The sequence below is a fragment of the Natator depressus genome, chromosome 6, assembly GCF_965152275.1.
Source record: "Natator depressus isolate rNatDep1 chromosome 6, rNatDep2.hap1, whole genome shotgun sequence".
Lineage (NCBI taxonomy): Eukaryota > Metazoa > Chordata > Testudines > Cheloniidae > Natator > Natator depressus.
In genome coordinates, this window is record NC_134239.1 from 43,095,020 (window position 1) to 43,119,467 (window position 24,448).

General features: G+C 39.7%; 1 long non-coding RNA gene across 1 annotated transcript in view; it reads left to right on the forward strand.

Annotated features, from left to right (window-relative positions):
* LOC141990017 (uncharacterized) overlaps positions 1-10,301 on the forward strand; it is a 252,528-nt gene extending 242,227 nt beyond the window's left edge. Inside the window, exons 5-7 of the long non-coding RNA XR_012640050.1 lie at positions 8,074-8,158; positions 9,706-9,887; positions 10,243-10,301. This is a non-coding gene — a long non-coding RNA (uncharacterized LOC141990017). The remainder of the gene's footprint in view (positions 1-8,073; positions 8,159-9,705; positions 9,888-10,242) is intronic.
* The last annotated feature ends 14,147 nt before the right edge of the window (positions 10,302-24,448 follow it).

Sequence of the window (24,448 nt, forward strand, 5' to 3'; positions counted from 1 at the left end):
CAAGGCTACCTGGATTACTTGCTCTCTTTTCCCACATACCTTCCCTGTCTTATTTAGGTATTTCTAGGGAACATATCACTGGAATCTCTCTCTCTCTCTCTCTCTTACACACATAATTTTTCATGCCATAAGGTTTATTATAAAACAAATCTTTGCCCTGAAGTTTTTTCCTAGTGCTATGATTCACTCCGACCTCCTGTACAGTACATAGGCTTATGCTGCTTCTCCCACTCTCTTAATCATATGCCAGTGTACAAGCCCTAAAAATGGGTTGTTTTTGTAGGGATACCACAGAGATAAAGGAAAACACAAGGAATTACAAAAAATATACCTGATATCTGCACAGTGAATCACTAGTTATTTTTATACGAGAAACAGAGTTGATTGGAAATGAAGTTATACATACACACACACACACACACACACACACACACACACACACTTCATGATTATATGAACAGTTCATGTTCTTTCCAACATTTATTGGGGTGGGAGGCAAATATATATTTGCAAGGGGCTACTGCACACTCCGTTGCAAAGAATCAGGAAATCTGAACTGAGGAAATGATGGAAAGGAAGGATATCTTTTTTTCTTTTTAGTTTTGTTATTTTATATCTAGCATAGTAGCTTATTTTGATCAAAAGTATTTAATCATTAAGAATATAAGAATGTTTGATTGTGTCGAAAATGTCAGGGCCTTTGGGAATAGAACATGGGAAGCAGATGTTTGTTAATTAAGGTTACAATGTAATTAAACCAATGGGACTGATATCACTTATATGTCATTACTTAAGAAACAGCTGTTCCTCCTACCTCCCGCTCCACTGATTGGATCCTATATATTTTCCACCCCCATAACACTACCTTCCTGTCAGTATAAGTTTTCTCTTTCTGGTAAATTGGATAGCAATGTAGGAGGGTTCACTAAAAACATTATTGTAAATTTAAAGGAAACTACCCCAACTTTTATATGCCTTCAGATAAATAAAGGTTTTTGTACACCTGTAAGGTATATATGCTCAAAACTTTGCACCTGGCTGCACTTTAAAGGGATGCTATGTCTGAATAAATCAAAAGCATAGCACTATTTTTAAAAAAAGAGCCCCACCACAACGTGCGTTACAATAGTAATAGAATACAGTCATTTTAGTAGGAAACTCACCATGACCAAACCGAGGGGGGTTATTGGGTATTACCTAATACCTATCATGCTGGCCTTAGCACTCTGTTCTCTTGAGCAGGCAGAGTATGAAATATCCAATATTTTTGCCTTCCGCGTAAGTCACGGGAGAGCAGGTGCTTGTACATATCAATCTGCTTGCCTCCTCACAGGCACAAAGCATACTGGATTGTAGGGATATGTGCATGTTTATGGCTATGAACCTAAACAAAATGCCTAAACAAAATGCCTTAAGTCTCAGAGTCTTGACAGTGATGCTAAGAAAATGTGTGAATGTGTAAAAAAAAAAAAAAGTAATCATTTTTAATGAAGTTTAATTGCCTGGAAAATCAGGGAGTTTATCAAAACAAACATATTCAAACCAGTGTCCCATCAAATCCATTCTCCTGGCCCTGACAGCGGTCAGTATCAAGTGCCATGGAGGATAGGTGCAAGACACCATGTAGTAGGAACAACCTGTGCATAGGGAAAGTTTCTTCCGAATCACTCTGTAGTAGAGATTATTTTAAATCCTGAAGCGTGAGGGGTTCTTAATGTTGATTCTTAGATTCCCTACTTCAGGAAATAAAGTAAATAGTTCCAATATTTCCAGTCTCTTTTTATGAGATATTTCCATACTCCTAACCGTTCTCATTGCTCATTTCTGCACATACTCTATCTCTTCTATATCTTTTTTTTTTACCTTGTGGAGTTCCCACTGGCTCTACACTGCCCACAATATAGTGCTTTAACTTAATGCAACTAATTAGCTATAATATATTTTCTACATATATGGGGCCACTGTTGAAATATCTTCTATTGTTAAACAGCTGGGTTGAAATCCTGTTTCTACTGAAGTCAATGGCAAGCCTCCCATTCACTTCAATGGGGTCAGAATTTCAACCTAGTAATAAGCAAACTCAATATTTTTCAGCCTGCGGATTGTTCCATAACAAATTTGGTTATAGCTGAGTGCAAAGACGCTTTTTTTTCCCCATCAGCAAGATAGTTGTCTTCCTAACTATTTACCTGATAAATCCATCTACTGTATTTAAAATCAAATCAGATAACGCAAAATATTAGGTTAAAGTACAGCTGAGTTGAGCTGAAGTGTAGTGACTCTCTGTATATGCAGCATTTAAACAAGTTATCCAAACTGAACTGTTGTAATAGTTTGATATTTTATTACAGTGTGAAATTTATTAATATGAAAACTTTGGTATTTAATTTTAATAGCTGGATGATGACATTTCGAGACTGAAGTAAAACCTTTTCATCAGTAAAACCTGTGTCATTTTTTATGTATTTTACAAACAAAACTACTGAAACCTTCCCCATTTTTATGGTTATAGTAATTAAGGCTTTACATTAATTTGCAAAAGGCTTTACAAGGCCCCAATTCTTTGTTGGTGTTCATATGAAGCTTGGAAACTGTTGATCTCAGTTAACCTCTTAGGACCTAATCTCCCACAAAGCACTTTGCTCCCAGTTTTCAAAAATACACATAGCTAGACACGTAGGGGGAGATTTTCAAAGGCACAAATGACATTTTGGCAATTATGCATGCACTACAACCACCAAGCAGAGAGGTATTGGATAAAATTTCCCAAATAACATAAAGCCTAATTTTCAAAAGTGACTTAGACATTTAGAAGCCTAAATCCTATTGTCTTTCATTGAGATTTTGGCTCCTAAGTCTCTTTTGAAAATGGGATTTAAGCTCCTTAGTCATTTAAATGCTTCAGAAAATGTTAAATATTATAAATAAATAATGGGTATCTATAATAATCAGGGGCATTGGCTACAATACTCCACTGTTACAGCCTTTTTAAGAGGAGAGTTAAAACAGATGGCCAGCTTAGCGAACATGAGAGTCACAGTAAATTGCCTTCAGAGATATACTCCAGTTACACCAGTCACAAAAGACTTGTTGGGTCAGAACTCCTTTTTTCTTCACTTATAACTGGCTCCTAGAACATGGATTCACCCTATCTAGGAAATCTATGACAACAATTAAATGTTCTCATTATTTTCTTTAAGCCCATGAGCAGAGTCACAGAAAAGATTTCATTTGTAATATCCTTTATGAGTACAAAGTACATAGTGAATTAAAAAAAAAGAGACTAGCAATAAATACCAGAGGTTTAATTGAGCTGTCATTTTTGCCACAGGGGGAAGGGATACTGCAGGAATTAAAGTATGGGCTCTCTCACACATCATACATGTCTCCAGCATGTCTGGGAAGTCTAGACAGGAATTTCATATCCACGCATTTTGTGCTATTCTGGTGCTACAATTTCAATTTATTAACCCACTTCTCCTGCACACTCCACATAGCACTATCACTATCACGATCTCAATTCTGCCCATGATATATAACACTTTCTCACCAAAAATAATCCAACTCAAACAAGTAAATACAGTGGGCTGGGTCCCAAATTCCCATTTCCTCCCTCCATCTCCCTGGACATCTACACTGCAATCCACAGTGTGATTGCAACTTGGGTAGCATACCCACACTGGCTTTAATACAGCTTGAGAAACTAAAACTAGTAGTGAAAATGAGGTGGCATGGACTCTGGCATGGGCCTGGAACACAAGTACGTACCCAGGGTTCTGGGAAAGTTTGCACAACCTGCACTAAAGCCTGCACCATTGTATCATCTCTGCTGTTTTTAGCTCCTTAAGGTGCTCTAACTTGTAGCAGGAGATAGTTCAGCTCCCGGTCAGGCACAGGATCAGGGAAGGCAGAAAAGTGGCTTAGACTCATTTGCCTTCAAACCCAGGGCTACATTGATCTCTGCTCTGCCATAGCTTAGAAATTAGCCCAGGGTTGGTAACTGTAAAGCTATGTACTAAAGGCTAATAGTTGTATCTACACAAGCAGATTTATCCGAGAACTTTTACCCTTAGGTCCAAGCATGAGGCTGTGCAGGTGTGAGAGAGGGCAGAATCTGGCCCTGAGGTGGAGCACTTATTTTCATGATAACATTTCATGTATAAAGCCTTTGAATTTGCAAGTACAATCTGTACTCGCAGCTCATTAGCTCATACCATACACTCTGCCAAATTGCCAATTATAATGCTAAAAAAAAAACAACCTCAAGCAAATCCTAGAGAATAATGACATGCATAACAATATATTAATGCCAAGTAGTTTAGCATCAGTTGTACCCATAAGAGATAAAAGGCAAAATCTAGTGCAGAGAGGTCATGAGTTTGACAGGTTTTTACTATGGGCAAAATATGTTCAATGGTTACCCTACACTGTGAGTAGTCCCATTTATTTCAAGGAACTACTCATGGAATAAGGATAGTTCTACTTAGCATGACTAAGGGTGGCAGAAATTGCCCCCAAGAGAAAGGACTTGTGTACTTATTTCACAGCAGTTAATTGTATGGGAACCATTATGAGACACTTCAATCAGCCATAATGCCTGCTCCTGTAATCAATGTGGAACTGAATCATATCCATTCTGAGGGAGCCTCCACTTCGGGTGTCCAAATTCAGGCACCTAAGATCTGATTTTCAAAGGTCTTGAGGTCCCTCAGTTCCCTGCATATTCTTCATTGGCCCGAGCTTGCAAGAAGCTGAATGCCCTCAACACCCATTTAAATTAAAGGGAATTGAAGGCATTCAGCAACTAGCAAGACCAAATGCTAAATAAACCACTTAAATATAGTAGTCTAGGACATGCTAATGCTCTCATGAAAGTCAGCTGCAAAGTTCCCATTGACTTCAGTGTTCATGATCCAGCCCTTAGATCCTAGATTTAGGATTGGTTAAAGATCAGAGAAGGGGGAAGCTGTTGGAGGTTTCACAGATCCCAGTAGGAACAAAAATGTTTGCATTTCAATGAAAGCAGGCATTTAATGTTCCCTTGAAATATTGGCAACCAAAACACAACAGCAGTTTCCTACTGTAGTTCATGAGAGCGCTTTGCTATACATTGTACAAAACTCATTTACACATCTATCACCTTACTAATGCAAGTAGTCCTGTTTAAGTCATTGTACAAATTGCACTTGCAATTTCCTGAGACTAGGGATGGCAAGACCAGGAGGCCGGATCCTCAACTGGTGTACATTTGCATGGTTCCATTGACATTAATAGAGCTATGCTTTTTTAGACCTGCCAAGGATCTGACCCAAGTATTTTTTTCTGCTAGGGTCTGATCCAAAGCCAGTTGAAGTCAGTGAAAGACTGGTGGGAACTAGAAACAAAAGAGCTATGCAAATATTAAAGACAGAGAGAAGTTTTCCAAATCTTCTGAAACATAAACAAAGGTTTGAGTATGATTTATTTCAAGTGTTGTGTGAAGAATTGGATCAGTTCTTATTTTATCCAAACCAGTCCACTCTTCTTTAGGGATCCAACTGTGGACCCTTAATCATGCAAATAATCTCAAATATGAGTCACTATCTTTGTTCCAATAACTGCATTCTTAGGGGGGGGAGGGAACGAAGAAAGAAGGGGGGGAAACTAAATGGCCTAATTCTCAGACATATTGAATGGAACAGGAAGAAAGAAAATTTTAACCCATATAAAAGCATTTCAGAGCGCTGTATAAGAGTAACAGTGTGCTATGAAAAGTTTTCCCTGAAATCATTGTAGAAAGCAAAAATAAATAATTAAATAAATAAATAGATAAATGTTTGTGTGTTTTTCCCACGGATATTAAGTATCCTAGAGAGTTGCCACAGTAACAATAACTTTTCATTAGCATCAGCATAAGTAAGAATATATTTTTAAAATGGTATACCATACCTTCTCAGCTCCTAAATTGTAATATACATTGGAGAAACTAAAGGATCTTTTTTCATAATTTTTTCTGATGATTTCCAAAGCAGAAAAATGTGACTGTTTATTTGTGCCTGGAAATTCAAGCCACGTTATGTATTAAGTGATGTACAGTAATCAGATATTAGAGTGGTGGAGAAAGAGAGGTGTATTACTGACACATAGGAAATGCTATCTAATGTGAAAACAGACCATCACACCTTTTTGTTTAATTGCTATGCTAGCTGACTGCTTGAATTCTTGTTGTATTTGTCATGAATACAGCCATGTCAAGTGATAGAGGCAGGGAGGTGATAAAAAATTGAAATTGGGTGCTGGTGAAAGCTAGAGAAGGACTCATAGCACTAGTTAGATTCAAGCATATTGTACTCTGAAACCGGTACTTGAGTGGGGTACTCTGCACATATTTCAACTCTGCCAATGCAACAACACCTTGACTTGCATCCTCATTGCTCTTTGTTGAGACTTCTATTAATCCCACCAAACTGCATGGTACAGAGAACTATCTAAACAGAATTAGGATGAGACAGCCAAACTCACTTCTGTTTGTGGTATTAATCAGAATATAGTCTCTGGGATAAGAGGCTTGTGCATTAAACAATAATACTTTGCACTTCTCTAGCACCTTCCATTGATGGAACTCAAAGAATTCTGCCTGCAATAGCTAGTTAAGTCATGTAGGACTCCTGTGAAGTGCTAGTATTACCCTCATTTTACAGACACGGAAACTGAAACTTAGGGTGATGTCTACACTTAAAACGCTACATGGCATAACTGCACTGATGTAGTGCTTAAGTATAGACAATACCGATGCCAACAGGGGGGTTCTCCCATTGGCGTAGGTAATCGATCACCCCAAGAGGTGTTAGCTAGGTCAACGGAAGAATTCTTCTGTCAACCTAGTACAATCTAATGGGGACATAGGTCGGCTTAACAATGCCACTCAGGGGTATGGATTTTTCACATTCCTGTTGGACATAGTTAAACTGACCTAATTTTCCAGTGTAGACCAGGCCCTAGTCTCAGGAAAGTATACATGTTTTTCATTTTGATTATTAAGTGAAATACCAGATACCATAAGTTGGTAAAATGAATGGAACTGTGTGCTTGACATTTTAAATACTAGGTTTTCAATTATTTATGTTATGATCAATTTTCCAATTCCTGGAACAGCTGTTTTTGTTTTGTTTCATTGTTATTTAAATCTCATACAAGCTCTACTTCTACTCTTTATCATGAAAAGCATCTTTATGTTTGGACAGCTCTCTGAAGTTCATCACTGACAGAACAGTAGTTAAACCCTACAATTGTTGGAATTTCAATATATAGGAAAAGACGAAAGATGGGAAAAGAATAGAGAATAGGTCAGTGAAAAACCAACGAATTAACAAAAAGGGTCAAATTACATGAAGTTGAAACTGAAAGACATCAAAGAGCAAAAAGCCAATTGATAAAATAAAGGGATGATAGAAGATAATTAGAGAAAGTATTATAACAAGAAGGAGATAATTGTTTGTAACTGGAAAGAGAAAAGAACAAGAAATAAATGGGTGAAATAGAATGAAATGAACTATAATGAGTACTGAAAACCTAATTCACAGTCATGCAGTGAAAGATAAACCTATCATATTACCCAAAGGTGCTGTATGAGCCCAGACAAATGACTGGTTATTTTAAGTTTCCGAGTAGATGCTTTGGAACCATTATTTCAAGGTGTGAAGAGAAATTCTGCTGACATGAAAATAAATTGAGAAAGAAACTCCCTGGAATATTAAACTGGGGCAAGGTTATTTTGTTATTATGTAAAAGAAATTCCCTGCTTGGTTGCACAGTGTAAAAGCTGGCAGTTGTCTGCAAGGATTTACAAATTGCAGTATTACACAATGTGAGAGGAGACCTGAGAAATCTAAAGAGCTTTTTTTGGATTGTGAAGAGAAAGTCACCAATTCTACTAGGGTTCCCTCTATTACATTTAGCAGCAGATGGGGAAAAGGAAAATGTAGTTATATGACAGCTGTTAGCGGAGCTCCACAATGCAGGCAATCACTATTACTGAATGACAGTACTAGAGATTGTTTCTAAAAAGTAATACAATATGCTGCATATCCACAGGGACTGTTGCATTATTTCTGCAACCTCCGGTGAGCCAAGAGCAAAAGACCAAGCCCAGATTCTGACCTTGGATTCCTATATGGTAGTAAGTTGTATCTACTTCTAATAAATAAATGGAACAGTGCATTCTTTTCTAAATGATGAGATCCTTCTCTAAATTCCAAAGAACAACTGCTTGTGATGAATAATTTCATCACCTCTTGTCTTGACTAACTTGTCTTGGTCAGCCTGTTTGGTAGACATTGTGTATATGTAGAGTGTCATAAATATAAAGGGAAGGGTAACTACCTTTCTGTATACAGTGCTATAAAATCCCTCCTGGCCAGAGGCAAAACCCTTTCACCTGTAAAGGGTTAAGAAGCTAAGGTAACCCCGCTGTAACCTGACCCAAAATGGCCAATGAGGGGACAAGATTCTTTCAAATCTGGAGGGTGTGGGGAACAAAGGGTTTGGGCTATCTGTGTGATGCTTTTGCCGGGAACAGATCAGGAATGTAAGCCTTACAACTCCTGTAAAGTTAGTAAGTAATCTACCTAGAAAATGCGTTAGATTTTCTTTTGTTTAATGGCTTGTAAAATAAGCTGTGCTGGAGGGAATGTATATTCCTGGTTTTGTGTCTTTTTGTAACTTAAGGTTTTGCCTAGAGGGTTTCTCTATGTTTTGAATCTGATTACCCTGTAAGGTATTTACCATCCTGATTTTACAGAGGTGATTCTTTTACCTTTTCTTTAATTAAAATTCTTCTTTTAAGAACCTGATAGATTTTTCATTGTTCTTAAGATCCAAGGGTTTGGGTCTGTGTTCACCTGTACAAATTGGTGAGGATTATTATCAAGCCTTCCCCAGGAAAGGGGGTGTAGGTCTTGGGGGTGGATATTTTGGGGGAAGATGTCTCCAAGTGGTCTCTTTCCCTGTTCTTTGTTTAAAACGCTTGGTGGTGGTAGCATTCTGTTCAAGGACAAGGCAAAGTTTGTACCTTGGGGAAGTTTTTAACCTAAGCTGGTAAGAATAAGCTTAGGGGGTCTTTTGTGCAGGTCCCCACATTCGTACCCTAGAGTTCAGAGTGGGGGAGGAACCTTGACATAGAGGAAGGATGATTTAGTGGTTATGCCACTAGCCTAAGACTTGAGAAGCCTGAGTTCAAGTTCTTGTTCTACTATAGGCTTCTTGTGTGACCTTGGGAAATCATTCTTTGTCCCTGTACCCCACCTGTTGTATGGGGATAATAGTACTTCTCTACCTCACAGAAGTGCTGCAAGGATAAATAAGTAAATCTTGTAAGTGCTCAGAGATAATGGTAATGGGATGCCATATACATACCTAAGGTATAGAAAGATCAATGTGGATGTCCTTAGACATGATCCTGCCGAGCTGTTTGCCCGCAGGTCTTTCACTGAGGACTCTGCATGTGGAAGGCTTGAAGAACTGGGCCCTTAGCTTGTTTCATATAATGAGTTTATTACATATATATCTTACGCACTGATGGTAGTTCCCTCTCCTGGACAATAGAGTTCAGGAATGGATTTCTTTTTATAGTGAGGTGACCTCCTTCGAATGTTGTGCACATTTATTTTTAGTTGTGCAACAATTATTCGATAATATGTTGAAATTTTGTTTTTCTTGTTCTTCCAGTAACTAATAGTTCTAGATTCGTGGTCTGCATATTGGCACAAGGAATGTAAGTAAATTGTAGGGAGTCTCAGACTGCCAGAAGTGGAACATCAAACTGTCACACATCCACAGTTTTGAAACAGCCTCCAGGCGGAACTCCTTCAGTGTGCCAGAACCTCCATGGGTCTCACTCTTCCCCCAGGGTAAGCCACATGGCTTCACTGCCTTCTTAGAATAAGCCTTTGGCCTTTAGCATTCCTGTTTTACACCATGCGCTCCATTCAGCAAGTGTAACTGAGACAGGCTCCTGATGCAGACTTCTGCACTCTTCAGGGATTAATGCACCCAACCAAGCATTTTCAACAACACTCACACAGCGTTATCAAACAGTAGGGTTAACTCATTAACTGGAACACAGCACAGGAAGTCCTTAGGTTAGCATAGAGCAGTGAAGGTTAAAAAGTGTAGTCCATTCTGGTTAGCCCAAAGTCCAGCCAAGCTGTAGTAAACTCCTTAGTTCAAGATCTGTCTGACTCTCTGCCTGACCTTCTTCCTCAGACTCCAGTTGAGAACCCTGAGTCCTTCCAACTTTTATCTCCTCAACTCACACCTTCCCAGTCTTTTGTTGTCCAGCTTGGGAATGTTGTTAAGCCTTCCTGTGAATAGGTGAGGAAATCCTCTTCTCTCTCCTGTGTTGGTTGCTAGGTGTCAATGTCCAGGTGATTTGCCATTGCCTTTTCAAATGCAGAAGATGGGTAATGGAATTTCTATGTTTTTAAGTTACCAGGCATCTGGAGAATTACTGCTATAGAGCCAAAGAATGAACCGGTCAATAGAAGAAAAAACACTAGAAAAGTATCTATGGTGCAACAACAAAAGATACACTGGCTAAATTAACCCAACTGTTTTGAATAGAAGATACCTGATTGTCTTATGTCTGATCAGACTAGTCCCCAGTTTTGAAAACTTTACATGATAACAGAGTTCTAGGTGGACAGAGAGAGGATGTTATCCAAATGCTGTAAGAGGGTGTTAAATAAATTCTAAGGCACTTCATCTCCACCAATAACAAGTAAGCAATTTTATGAAACCTTTGCTCATTGAGGATCTATAGGTGAGTAGAAAGCCTATGTTGGCTTTGGCTTCACATATTCAGTGGAGAAATTCAGAGGATTGTTCTCTGGATGGTGTGAGTCTGGTTCATCACCGGACTAGCATTAATCAACATAAGTTTGATTGCCTGCTGCTATTGTGTGTGCTTTATTCCTGTGAGTAGATCGCTTTTGTTACTGTGAATGCTCTGGAAGCTTGGTTCTAATATACAGCTCTCATCATCTCTGGATGGTTCCACTCACTACACCTTTGGCTTAGGTTACAGAACATGCAAACTTTGTGATGTTTCAAGATTATAATATTTGTCATAAAATTATATACACTTACGTTAAACTGAAATGCTTTGGATTTGAATTCTTTATTGAACTCTTTAAAGGTTTGCATAATTTAGAAAGTTTTTTCTCTGTAGTATGAAGGTGAAAGAAGTAAAACATGAGCTGAGAAAGAAGAGTTGAAAGAAGACATTTCTAAAGTTACTCAGAATTATCATCTGATTATTCCTTCATTTACATACAGAATTTATGAAGCAGCCTGATTAATTTATCAATTTGAGAGGGTTCTGAGAAAAGCCATGGGAATGATTAAAGGATTGAAAAAAATGCCTTTGTGAAAAATCGGATTAGTTTACCCAAAAAAAGGTTAAGAGGTGACTTGATCATAGTTTATGAAGGCCTACATGGCAAAGTGAAATTTGATAATAGAGTACTCTCCACTCTAGCAGACCAATGTAGGGCAAATTTCAATGGATGGAAGATGAAGCTAGACACAGTCTGACTAGAAATAAAGTGTAATTTTTAACAGTGATGATAATTAACCATTGGAACAGCTTACCAAAGGTTGTTGTGGGTTCTCCATCACTGAAAATTTTAAAATCAAGATTGGATGTTTATGTACAAGATAAGCTGTAGTTCCAATGGGCATTAATTCAGGGAAATCCTATCGCCTACGTTATACTGCAGATCAGACTAGATGATCCCTTCTGGCTTTACAATATATGAATTGTGAGTTTGGGGCTGACAAGAGTCACAGGATTCAGGAAATGGAAGATTCTAGATAAAGACAAGCTAAGTCTATTAAGTTAAGAGTTTCTATAGTTAAGAAGCTGGGAATTGGCGCAACAATGTGTCCGGATTTGACTGTGGTAATTAAAAGTTTAACTTTCCTGAGACTTGGAATGGAATTATTGTCTTCCCTTGTTAATGCTGGGAGTTTACAATATCTGCACAAGAGCTGGTATATGTGTTCAAGATGAAATGTCTTGATCTGTAATTTTCAATTTTTCTTCATTAATAGAGTTCAAGTTTAAGGTATAATATTCCTTGTGGATATTTGTTTTTATAAATACAGGGTACAGGTGCATTGACACAATCCTGAATTCAGGAAAAATAGGCTCACAAAAAGGAGGCAGTAAGTTAGACTACTTTCATTTACTGTTGTGAGAGACTCTTTTCTTAATATTTATATCCATTTTATGTTTAAGGCTTCTGCTAAAATGGTATCAAATATTCTTTTAGTAATTTTACAGGGGATTTTTAAAAGTTTTCTTTTTGGAAATTTACAATGGACTTTTCAGTAACATCTGCTTAAAGTACCTGCTGGCTAATATGTCTAGTGCAGGGATTGGCAACCTTTGGCACACGGCCCATCAGGGAAATCTGCTGACAGGCCAGGATGGTTTGTTTTCCTGCAGTGTCTGCAGGTTCGGCTGATTGCAGCTCCCACTGGCCACGGTTCACCATTCCAGGCCAATGGGGGCTGCAGGAAGCGGCGTGGGCCAAGGAATGTGCTGGCCACCATTTCCTGCAGCCCCCATTGGCCTAGAATGGCGAACCGTGGCCAGTGGGGGTTGCGATCAGCCGAACCTGTGGACACTGCAGGTAAACAAACCATCCCAGCCCGCCAGCAGATTTCCCTGATGGGCCATGTGCCAAAGGTTGCCGATCCCTGGTCTACTGTTATAAGGAATACTGTAATTTAATATTATAATTCAGATCTAATGAACCTGTGGAGTGATTAGATACTATGGTGTTGGGTACTACAGAAAACCCTAGCATATGTAGATAACTAGATGAAAGAGGATTGTTAGAGTAAGTCATCCAGGGACTAATCCAAAACCCATTGAAGTCAATGGAAAGGCTTCTAATAGGAAGACTTCCACTGACTTCAGTGTGCATTTTATCAGGCCCCTCTCCCATTCCTCTGCTAATGCAAGATTATTTCCGAAAATGTTTCATATTGAGTATTTTGTTATACATGGAACATGGAGGCCCCAACTTCAAGTATCCTTTCTTATGGATTTCTTCCATTCCTTCTTCTCCCTCCCTAAAATTTTGTTGAAATGTGAAAACAACTCCAAGTTAATGGAGGGAAAGGAATGATTTTTGAGAAAACTCAACCATATCTGATTTTTGTAGATTTGGGCATGAAATCTGTCAGATTCCCAGTGAAACTTGTACAAAACAAACATTCAATACTTCACACAGCTCGGCAAAATATATTGTGAATCAATGTAGTTTTGAACCACATAGGAAAGTGACAGGTTTCAGAGTAGCAGCCGTGTTAGTCTGTATTCGATGCATCCGATGAAGTGAGCTGTAGCTCACGAAAGCTTATGCTCAAATAAATTTGTTAGTCTCTAAGGTGCCACAAGTACTCCTTTTCTTATAGGAAAGTGAGTGGAACGCCTTCTGATCATTGTATAATGTATCTGTTACATCTGAAATATCTTATAGGACAATATAAACAACAGAAGTAGACTAAAAGAACAGGAAACCAAAAGTGTTTTACAGAGGGGAGACATACCAGTGTAAGCTCTGATAGAATCTAAGAGGAAGAACTAAAAAAAACCTGGAAAAAAAATGAGATGAGAAATTGACATTAAAACTAAACAATAAAAATGTGAACACAGAGACTAGAATACAGTCTCTGAGCAAAATGCTTTAAGAGTCAAATGGGAGACAGAGAAATAATCCCAACAAGGGTAATTTAAAGCACAAAGATGAAAGGTATTATTAAATATAAGTGTCTGGTCCTTACTGAACAATTACCCTACAAAGCAATTGCAGAAAGGCAGTTTGGTTTGTTACTGACTCTGATACAGTAGAAAAGCCTCTTGCTTATTAGGTTACAAACACTGCATATGTTTATCACTATTGTCCCAAATGAGGAAATGCTGGATTTGTGAGAATATCATATAGAATTCGTCCTACTTTTTCTATCGGGAAAGCTATTGCCAATTCTTATAGTGGTTTTCTCAGCCTGTAGTAAAATGGATTTGTGCAAAACAGACATTTAAAATGGATGAGGGCTTTCTTTTGATCAAAATCTGAATATTTCCCGGAACAGAACCAGTTCAGTTTGATTCCTGAATGACTCTGTGTCTCCTCTATTCTTCACCAGGAAAGAAGCAAAGGCATGGGGGAAAAAATAGTTTGGAAGCCCCCAACCCTCATCGAGAGGGAAGTGGTTGACATTCTTCTCCCTAAGAGCTGGCAAACCCCATTCCATTTCCCTTGGTATCCTGTGGATGTGTAAAGCATAAAAGCAAGGGTGACAGGCAATGGCACCACAGTTTCCTCCATGAGTCAGACAGATTAGGAGGGTCACATTATGTTCCCAATAGATTCTAAACCTCATCTTTTCCCCAAATGCCACAAGCCTTTATCCCTGAGAGGGACCTTTCCCTCCACAAAGTAAACCTTAACATTCCTTCATACTTTCAAGGGATGAAGCTATGTGGTTCATATTTTTTTTCCCCTGTTTCAGAGTATAGTTTGTAAGTTTTACAAGCCTGGGGTCTAGCCAGGCAGAATGAAAACCTGAGCAATGATTGCCAATTACACTATGTTACACATAAAAGTTTTGTCAGAAGATAGACTCATAGACTTTAAGGTCAGACGGGACCATTATGATCATCTAGTCTGACCTCCTGCACAACGCAGGCCACAGAATCTCACCCACCTACTTCTGTAACAAACCCCTGAGCTATACCTGAGCTACTGAAGTCCTCAACTCGTGGTTTAATGACTTCAAGGTGCAGAGAAACCTCTAGCAAGTGACCTGTGCCCCAAGCTGCAGCGGAAGGCAAAAATACCCCAGGGCCTCTGCCAATCTGCCCTGGAGGAAAATTCCTTCCCAACCCCAATTATAGCTATCAGCTAAACCCTGAGCATGTGGGCAAGACTCACCAGCCAAACACCCAGGAAAGAATTATCTGTAGTAACTCAGATCCCGCCCTACTTAATGTCCCATCACAGGCCATTGGGCATATTTATCGCTAATAGTCAAAGATCAATTAATTGCCAAAATTAGGCAATCCCATCATATCATCCCATCATTAGGCTATCCCATCATATCATCCCCTCCATAAACTTATCAAGCTTAGTCTTGAAGCCAGATATGTCTTTTGCCCCCACTGCTGCCCTTGGAAGGCTGTTCCGGAACTTCACTCCTCTGATGGTTAGAAACCTTCGTCTAATTTCAAGTCTAAACTTCCTGATGGCCAGTTTATATCCATTTGTTCTTGTGTCCACATTGGTACTGAGCTTAAATAATTCCTCTCCCTCCCTGGTATGTATCCCTCTGATATATTTATAGAGAGCAATCATATCTCTCCTCAGCCTTCTTTTGTTTAGGCTAAACAAGCCAAGCTCTTTGAGTCTCCTTTCATAAGACAGGTTTTCCATTCCTCGGATCATCCTAGTAGCCCTTCTCTGTAGCTGTTCCACTTTGAATTAATCCTTCTTAAACATGGGAGACCAGAACTGCACACAATATTCCAGATGAGGTCTCACCAGTGCCTTGTATAACGTTAATAACACCTCCTTATCTCTACTTGAAATACCTCACCTGATACATCCCAAGACCACATTAGCTTTTTTCACAGCCATATCACATTGGCGGCTCATAGTCATCCTGTGATCAACCAATACTCCGAGGTCCTTCTCCTCCTCTGTTACTTCCAAGTGATGCCCTGGATCTGCCTCAAATCTCTCTCTGCTCTCTTGATTAAGTCTACCGCCTTACAAAATCTCAAATGGTTTTCACCCAGGTATACAATAATCATTCCTGGCAGCTGCTTCTGGGCTCCTAAAGAATATAAGAGGGGCATCATCTGGTCCCAAAGCATGCTCTATTTGCCATGCCAACCCAGAGGCCCAAACCATGCCACCACTGAGGTCCAGCTGTGAACCTCTAGATGAACTGGCTGATCAGTGCAAATTTCTGTGCCTGCAGATCCAAACACTGACCCTCATGATGCATTTTTTCACCTTAGGGCATGTTTCTCCATCCAGGCCAACTCAAACCTGCCTCACCACTGAACTTCCATGGGCCAGATGAACAATATTCTATTCCAAGAGGTGTTGTGGATGTAATCCCTCCAATCCTGCACAAATGGAAATCCACTTCACTAGGGAAACTTCAACAATCTGTATACTTTGACATCACCATGAACTGAAATTTGCATTTCCAAGGTAACTCCTCTTCCTGTAAGGAAAGTGTTGTCTGGCATCAGGACCTCTACACAAGGCAAGTCTGTACTGCTCTGACTGGGCCAATTTCAGTACTACAAGAATGCGTGGAGGCTATGATTCAACTTGCCATCCCTTAATCAATTTTTGGACACTGAGACAGGGTGTCAGATTCCTCCCTCCACTGCAAATCCCTAAACTCGAAAAGTCTACCTAAATCTTCCCTTGTTGATTCTTTTTACCCCTCAGAGAAACCACCCCTCTGAGAGCCTATGTAAAACCCTGGTGTTAGGGAAGGGGATGTGAACTACCTGGGATGCCGGTGGGATGTGGGAAAGCAACCAAGTTAATTGCTGGTACCTCCCTGTGGCAGGTGATGGGGTACATTTCCCTAATAAACCAGATTTGGAAATGAATTTGGGGAGAAAGACATCTTCTGCAGAAGTTGAATGGGGTCGGAACCCCTAATGTCTGGTACAGTGTGAAGACAACCTCCTTTCCCCACCCTCTCAACCTTTGTACAAGGGCAGGGCAGTCGGATCCCAGCAATGGGCTGGGACCAGTTGTGGAGGGGTGGCGATCAGCCTTCCCCCAGGTGCAAGTAATTAATAGAGGAATCATGACCTGCATTGTACAAACTATTGCCAGAGAGTTCCAAGGTGAGTTTAGCTAATAAAGTTGTGGCCTCTTGTCTTTCTTCCCATGTGTCCAAAACAATGCCACTTGGAGCTCCTGGGAAGTGCTCCCTCTCCACCACCTTTTCTATAGTGGGCAGTAAGCGCCCCTCTGCCAGCCCAGCCAACTCTACTAGTCTCTTAGGGAAATGCAAGGACTGAAATTTCACCTGCCTTCTGTGCCGAGGTGCCAAGGAGGAGGTAAAGATTCCTAGTTCTCGCCCCTGTTTGTGCACTTGTGCCTGGCCCAGTCTTGCCCCTGACAAACTTCCAGAAGCACATGTATATATGAAGTTAATAAATAGACTGCCAGTATTATATGAGCCATTAGATATAAAACATCTAACAGTGTGTATTAAGATATGCACATATCTATCGTCGTCAGAGACCACTTGGACTTTGCTCTCATGGTTACTATGATAATCCCTCTGAGTGGCTATTGCTGTCTTTCTCACCAGGTACATCAATTATTAATGCCTGTTCAAAACACGCATCACCCACAAATTCATTCTTATTTTTCTCTCCTATATATCTCAGAGAATTTCCAATAGAGATGTGCTGGCCGTAAAAATACCTGTTTGAAGATGTCCAAAGAAAAGTACCTGACTCTCCTGAACTAGCTGGCCTGCTAATTACCCACAGCAATTGAATTGGATGTGAATCACTGGAAGAGTGCTAAGCAAGGCAGGTGGGAAATATTTATATAGACTAGACAACTAACTGTTGCTGGTGCCAGAACAAACAGGTGCAGATTTTATTGATGCAACAAACATGAAAACTAAACCAAACAAACACACGGTTTACAGGGTATATTTCTGTACCACAAACAGCCTTTGCAAAGTAAAATAAAAGATGTTCTGTTTTCACTGAGGAGGAACCCTCATTATTAGTGAGGCACAGACTCTTCCTTAAACCTTTGAACTCTAACATTAGAGCCTCAACTAATGGGGTTCTTCTCAGCTCATCAGATGCCCTCCCGAAGGTGTTTTAGCCCTCCTAAATACATTATTCAAGATATGCGGACAGGTCTTATTCCTTGTTGCCTTTTTCGGCACATAATTCTATCCCACCCCCACCTCACATAGCAGTTATACAGGTTCTACCTATAACATGTAACTGTATGCCATTCAACACAGCCAGTGGTTGCTATTGCCATCATATTGCATTACCAGCTGGGCTACTGCTAGACTAGTTAGAAATAGTTCTTTCAGCCAATCTTGTGGTTCTTTCTCCCTGCTCACCTGCAAGACAATTTCCCCCATTCCTTCTCCCAGGTTCATATCAACACAACCTTGGATTTCCAAAGGAGCCTGTAGTCACACCTCTCACCTCCATCATGTCCCTTAGTGTCCAAATGGGGTGTTGCAGGGGTTCTCTCAATCTAGCGCCCCTTTCAAATGTTCTGGTGTCACACAGTTCTTGGACTCTTCCACTTCTGGTGCTCATAACTTGACCTCTTGATCTGGAGGAGAGCAGCGGAATTCAATCCCGCTCTCCCCTTTGGGTACTTACCAAGGGATCCTGTTTTACGCAGATAAGGATTGTTCCACCACCTTCCTGAGTTGCTCCTACATTCATCCTACCTTTTGACAGCTTCATTAGGTCCCTGCATTGATCTGTGGTTTCTCACAGCTTCTCCCTAGCTAGCTACAAAGGTGCTTTCTCAAAGCCCAGTCTCTCCTAGCCCTTCTCTGCAGCAGCTAGGCTGTATTGTGGGCAGTCCTTTTTGTCTGACAACTTTAGAATAATGAATATCTCCTTCCTCTAGACAGGAGTTGGCCCACAACCCTCTCTCTGGGGCTGGGAGTTGTCTCTCAGACCTCTTGCCTTAGGATAGTCTGTCTTCCCCTCCTTCAAGCAGGAGCTCCACCTCAGCCTTCTTCCTGTAACTGGGGCTTGGGTCTCAGGCCTCTTGCTTTGGAAGAGTCAGCTACAAAGCTTTTGTCAGCTCCCTTCACCTGAACACCTGCTCCAATGAGCCTTCCAAGCTGGAGGGGTCAGCAGGTCATCCCTCCCCTATCAGCATATGCTTGCTGTGAGCGAGAAGGCATCTTTTATGCTAGTCCCCTTCTCCCAACTCCTCCTCTGTTGATTGGGTGAGAGGGAAGCCTTACCTTGCCCTCTCTGCAAGGCTGTCAGGATTCCTTCCTCTAGCACCATTCATTCCCAGGATTCTTAGGTCTCTCTCGATATCTATTGGATCTTTCCAAGCCCTTATAAGGCTATGCCAGCGGATGGGGTGGGCTAACCACTAGCACTACTACCTTCCATGGCAGACTACCCCATCACAGAGGTTAAGGGAGTTAGAAGCCCAATCTCCATTGAAATAAGAGTTGGGCACTTAACCACCATAAGCTCCATTGGGGAACCCCGGCCTTAAATCTCACCACCTTTTTCCTGCCAAGTAAATTTCTTTTTCAGCTCACTATCTCCTAAGGGCTCAGAGAAATAATCTATTTTCCCCTTAACCCAACAGTTTGCTCCATGTAGGTCAACATGACACATGTGTTTGTTAATCTTGTTTTCCAAAGCAGAAAGTGACAAAAGCTATATGAATTCTGAAAAGCAAGTAAACTACGAAAAAACAGAGGTTCTAATAAATTGCATTTTAAATTATATACAGAAAACTGAATATTAACTTCAGCTGATTTGTAAAATCAAGTATTTGTTTCATGTGTTTCACCTGTGCTATGTGATTTGGTCATGCCAAATCATTTATAATAAATAACCATCAAATATTCAAACAATATTCTAAGGTTTTTGCCTCCATTTTCCTGCATTCATCTGTCAAAATTAAGAGGGGGAGGGAAGGGATGTGAATCAGGTGTTTTCCACAATTCACCTGTTTTAATAAAATGATCTTTTGTATAGGACGAGAACAAAGATAAAACAATCCCTGGGTTTTCCTTCACCATTAAAAAGCTCTTCCATAATGTCACACATTACTTTACTTACATTTTAGATGATCTTGTACATTTACAGAAAGAAACACCAGTATTTGAGCAACTTTTGTGACACGAGTAAATCTTGATTATTTTATATTAACATAATGTTCAAATGTATCTCTCTGAATGGTGATGTCTTCTAAGAAGAGATGACAAAATAACATTTGAATTATATTGCATGGAATGATAATAATAATAGCAGTGTTGCCAGCTCTTCTGATTTTGTCATGTGTATCACATGATATCTGGTGTTTTTCTTAAAGTTCCAGCCCCCAGATTCCTGTGATTAGGTAAGAATCTCAGCCTTGATTTTAAAAAAGTAAGTTTCTAGCCCTCGTGGTTGCAGAGAAAAGCTTTAAAAGTGTATCCTGAAGGCTCAGAAACCAGAAGACAAATACAATAAACCCAACATTTATTATTTTGCAACAATCTCATGATTTTTGAGGAGTGAGTTATGATTTTTCAATGTTTGAGGTTGGCAATACTGTAATAGATTTTACTGTCAATTTAATTTACTCTGTTATGCTAATAATCATTAAACATAGTTATAGTTCTTGTAGAGATATCTGCAAACCTGGAGTCTTATATTTCCATCTGTCCTATAGCAAAGGATCTCTACTCTACAGAACTCAGTGGTATTCAGTTACATTCATACTGCAGGGAATGTGGGGCTTTCAAGCTCAAGGTCTATATTATGTCATTTGTTTTACTTGGAATATCCAAGGTGATATGGGGAAAGCTCTGCAAGGTACTCAGCACCCTCAGCTCCCAACAAAACTAACGGCACCTTTAGAGAGACCCTCAAGCACCTTGCAACATCTCAATTGAGCCCAAAGTATTTTCAGAGTAATTATTTCTGTTCCTTCTTATTCTTCCTTTCTGTTGCTGCCTCAGATGTCACTGCCTCCAGAAATATCTGCAAGTTTATCAAGAGACACTCATTTATTTTCAAGGTCATGTGCAGAGCTGCCGCAGCAGGAATCTGGGTTTATTTAGAGCGTCGCCTTAGTGACAACTTATTTTTTAAGAGCTCACCTGTCTGATGTTACTGCTGCTATTTTTTTTTTTAACAAGTAGTGCACGAATCTGAATCTCATCCGGCACGCCTGTCATCTTTGGAAACTCATTTCCACCTAAGTTGTACTAACAATAGCCCCTGAACCTCTAGGTTTTTCTTTTCTTTTCCTACTCTTTCCTATAGACTAAATATTTTACAAAATTAAATCCAATCCCTCTATTCTGTTGATCTCTCAGTAGCCCATTTTAGTTATGTTATGAGAAGCAATATGTTTGGCTTTATTATCCTAAAGTTATTACCAACCAGGTTTTGTTGTTTTTGTTTAATCTACCATTTCGTACATTTCCTGAACAACTGCATAAAAATCCCCAAAAGAAAAATCCACATTACAGAGTAAGCAATCAGCACAAATCAGTGGTCTTTTAAAAATCTTAGTCACTCATTAAATATGGAATAAATGTTCTTTCATATCTAGGTGCTTTATTAGGAAGAATATTCCTGTACGAAATCTCTAAATTTTATACGATACATTCCATTCATATCACCCCGTGTCGTATCAAAAATGCAAGTTGGGGAAATGATTGATTTTTATGCTTCTAATATCTGTAGGACAAACAGAGAACCTGTAGCTTTGCATAATACTCCTTCATTTTCTTGTTTGCATAATTAACGCTATGCAAGGGGCTCCTTTGTTTTCCTTCCTCAGCTAGTTACTATGACAATGACAATTGTTTGGAGAGCAAGAAGCTATTGGCAGGAGTGTGTTATTCAATGCAGAATTATTACAGAATAATCTGACTCAAAGTTGCAATGAGTATGAAGAATAGCAATTCTGATACTATCCTAAACAGTATTTTTCTGATGATAAATCCACAGAAACATTTGGAAAGATTTGAATTAATGTTAAAAGTCATCTGGTTTGACTCATTTATTAAACTGTCAAGAAGAATCAGGCTGATCTTTCTTTCTGAGTTAACACATAAAATACTTGTTACTTGTATGATGAATGGGAATACATCCTTATACATCAATTACCTGCCATCAGCAGCAGTAGCATTTAGCCAGAACTTTAGGTGAAGGCATTGCAAGCTCTTTGTAACTGCTTGTTAGATGCTCTTCTAAAGCCCTTTTGGACTTACTCTGTCCTTTTCTTATGGCTGTCAAAGCAATGAAATCTGGATCCTCTAAGTAGAGAACTTTGGTTAAGGTTTTTGAACCATTCCTACACGTGAATGCCCTTAAGCATGTGCCTAACTTTAAGCATGTGAGTAATCCCACTTATTTAAATGGGACTCCAAAGTTATGCATATGCTTACATACCTTGTTGAATCAGGGACTATGCTGTTAAATTACCACCTGTGAATGCAGCATATAACCAGATGATTGTGAATTTATTTTCTTTTGTTTCTTGTTGTCAAAGTGGGCCAGAGCCCCATATGCCTCAAAGGAAGAACCAAAACTGTCCATGAGCCTCTTCTTAAATTAAAACTTAGGCCATGATTTTCAAAAGGGAGGGAGCCTAAAGTTAGGGTTCCACGTCCATATTTAGGTGCCCATTGTTTTCAGTTGGAGCTGTTAGGAGCTCAGCATGTTTGAATATCAGGCCACTTACTTAAGTGCCAAAATAGGAGTTTATGAGCATAATTTTAACGACCTTGAATGAGTTTAGAATAAAAGCCTCTTTATTTTGCCTCTTGTACAGCACTGAGCTATTGATAATGCATAGTAATAAGTAGCCTATGTAATCACATGATCTCATTACTCTTCCCTTCTTGAGCCTTGTCAGTTGGAGGGAGAGTGGAGGTATTCCTCTCCCCGCCCCCTGCAGTGAAATCTGGGATGGTTGTTTTTTTTATCTCCTTCCCCTGAAACATCAGCACTGGCCATGGCTGGAATGGGGACACTGGGCCAGGGTTCTGACGTGACACCAAGCATTCTCTTTCTCTCTCTCTCTCTCAGGTACTTGAATGGCTGGTTCTTGCTCACATGATCAGGATCTAACTGGTCACCATATGTGGTGTCAGAAAGGAATTTGTCCTCCGGTCAGATTGGCGGTGACTTTGGGATTTTTTGCCTTCCTCTGCAGCACATGGGTGCAGGTCACTTGCCAGGATTATCTGGGTATATCTCACTTAATCATTTCCCTGCCATTGCAGGGGCCTTGAGCACTGGTGCACCTTGATCCCTCCTATTCTCTGCCTATCTAACACAATAGCCTAGTCTCCTGTGGGCTGTAACTCTTTGGTTGTTGGGTTTGGGGTGGGTGCTGGGTGGTGTTGGTGGCCGATGATATACAGGAGGTCAAACTAGATGATCTGGTGGTAACTCTATGACCTATCCTCCAACTATTTGCTATACTTGCTTGCTGTACCTTGCTTTAGTCAGGGAGTAAGCACTTCAGGACTGTCTTCTCTCTATGTTTGCTGAGTGCACAGCATCCTGATGACTCTATCCCGATCGGAGCCTTTGGCACTACTGGAATTAATAATAATAATAATATGGAATTAAGTGGGAGTCTAAGGCTTCTAAGGGTTCTATTACCAGTATAGCCACTGACCTGCTGTGTGATCCTGTATTAGTCACTTTATCTCTCTACATCTGTTTCTCTCCCAGCCTTTGTCTAACCTATTTAGTCTTGCTCTTTTCTATTCATGCTCTTGCTCTGTGTCTGTATAGCACCTAGCACAATGGGGTCCCTGTCTCAGTTGGGGCCTCCAGGCATTCCTATAATGTAAATAAGGCTAATGGTTTAAAAGGATAATCTGCTACCTTTGTTTTGCACGTATAGAACATACTATATACAGCAACCTGTATAATTTGGCATTTTAATAATACAATATTCATATTACATATCAAGATATTTATAAAAACTTGATATCTAGGTTAGAAAAAGAAAATCTCAAGTGAAAACTTATGTGTATAACATTTGTGACCCTATTTATAGGAGTAAGGATCTCTTCACAATCTTTTGGTGATAAATAACTCATCCTATATATACTACAACATTCAGCAAATCTTTCTAGAAATTATATTGCATAATTAGCAAACAGCATTAGGAAATTCACTGCAGTTTATAAAATATTTAAAATAATTGCATGTGATTATGAGATTAGTTTCTAAAGCACAGAGCAAAATCATAAAGTTACTGCATGAGTCATTCGAACACTAAATCCCGGTATTCTGTGTCAGTTTTTAGTTGTTCACCGATTACAAGTTTTTATTAAATTTGGTGAATACAAATACCATTAGTTTGGTGGCAGAATAAGACAGTGTTTGCATCTTCACTTCATTATTAGACCTGGGTTCACTCAGACATCAGCTTCCCAGTCTAACAGGATGCTAGGAATGTTGCCCAAGTGACCCATCCAGGAGAAGTTTTTGTCTATATCTCTTACAGGGCACACAAATATTCTCTCAAAAGCAGCATTAGTGTACATGCAATTGTGTTTTCTGTGGCCTACAGGGGCTAAGCACCCCCACGTTCTAGTGAGCATGATCTTGAAAGGTGATCTGCTGCTTCAACTCCCACTGAAGTGAGTGGCA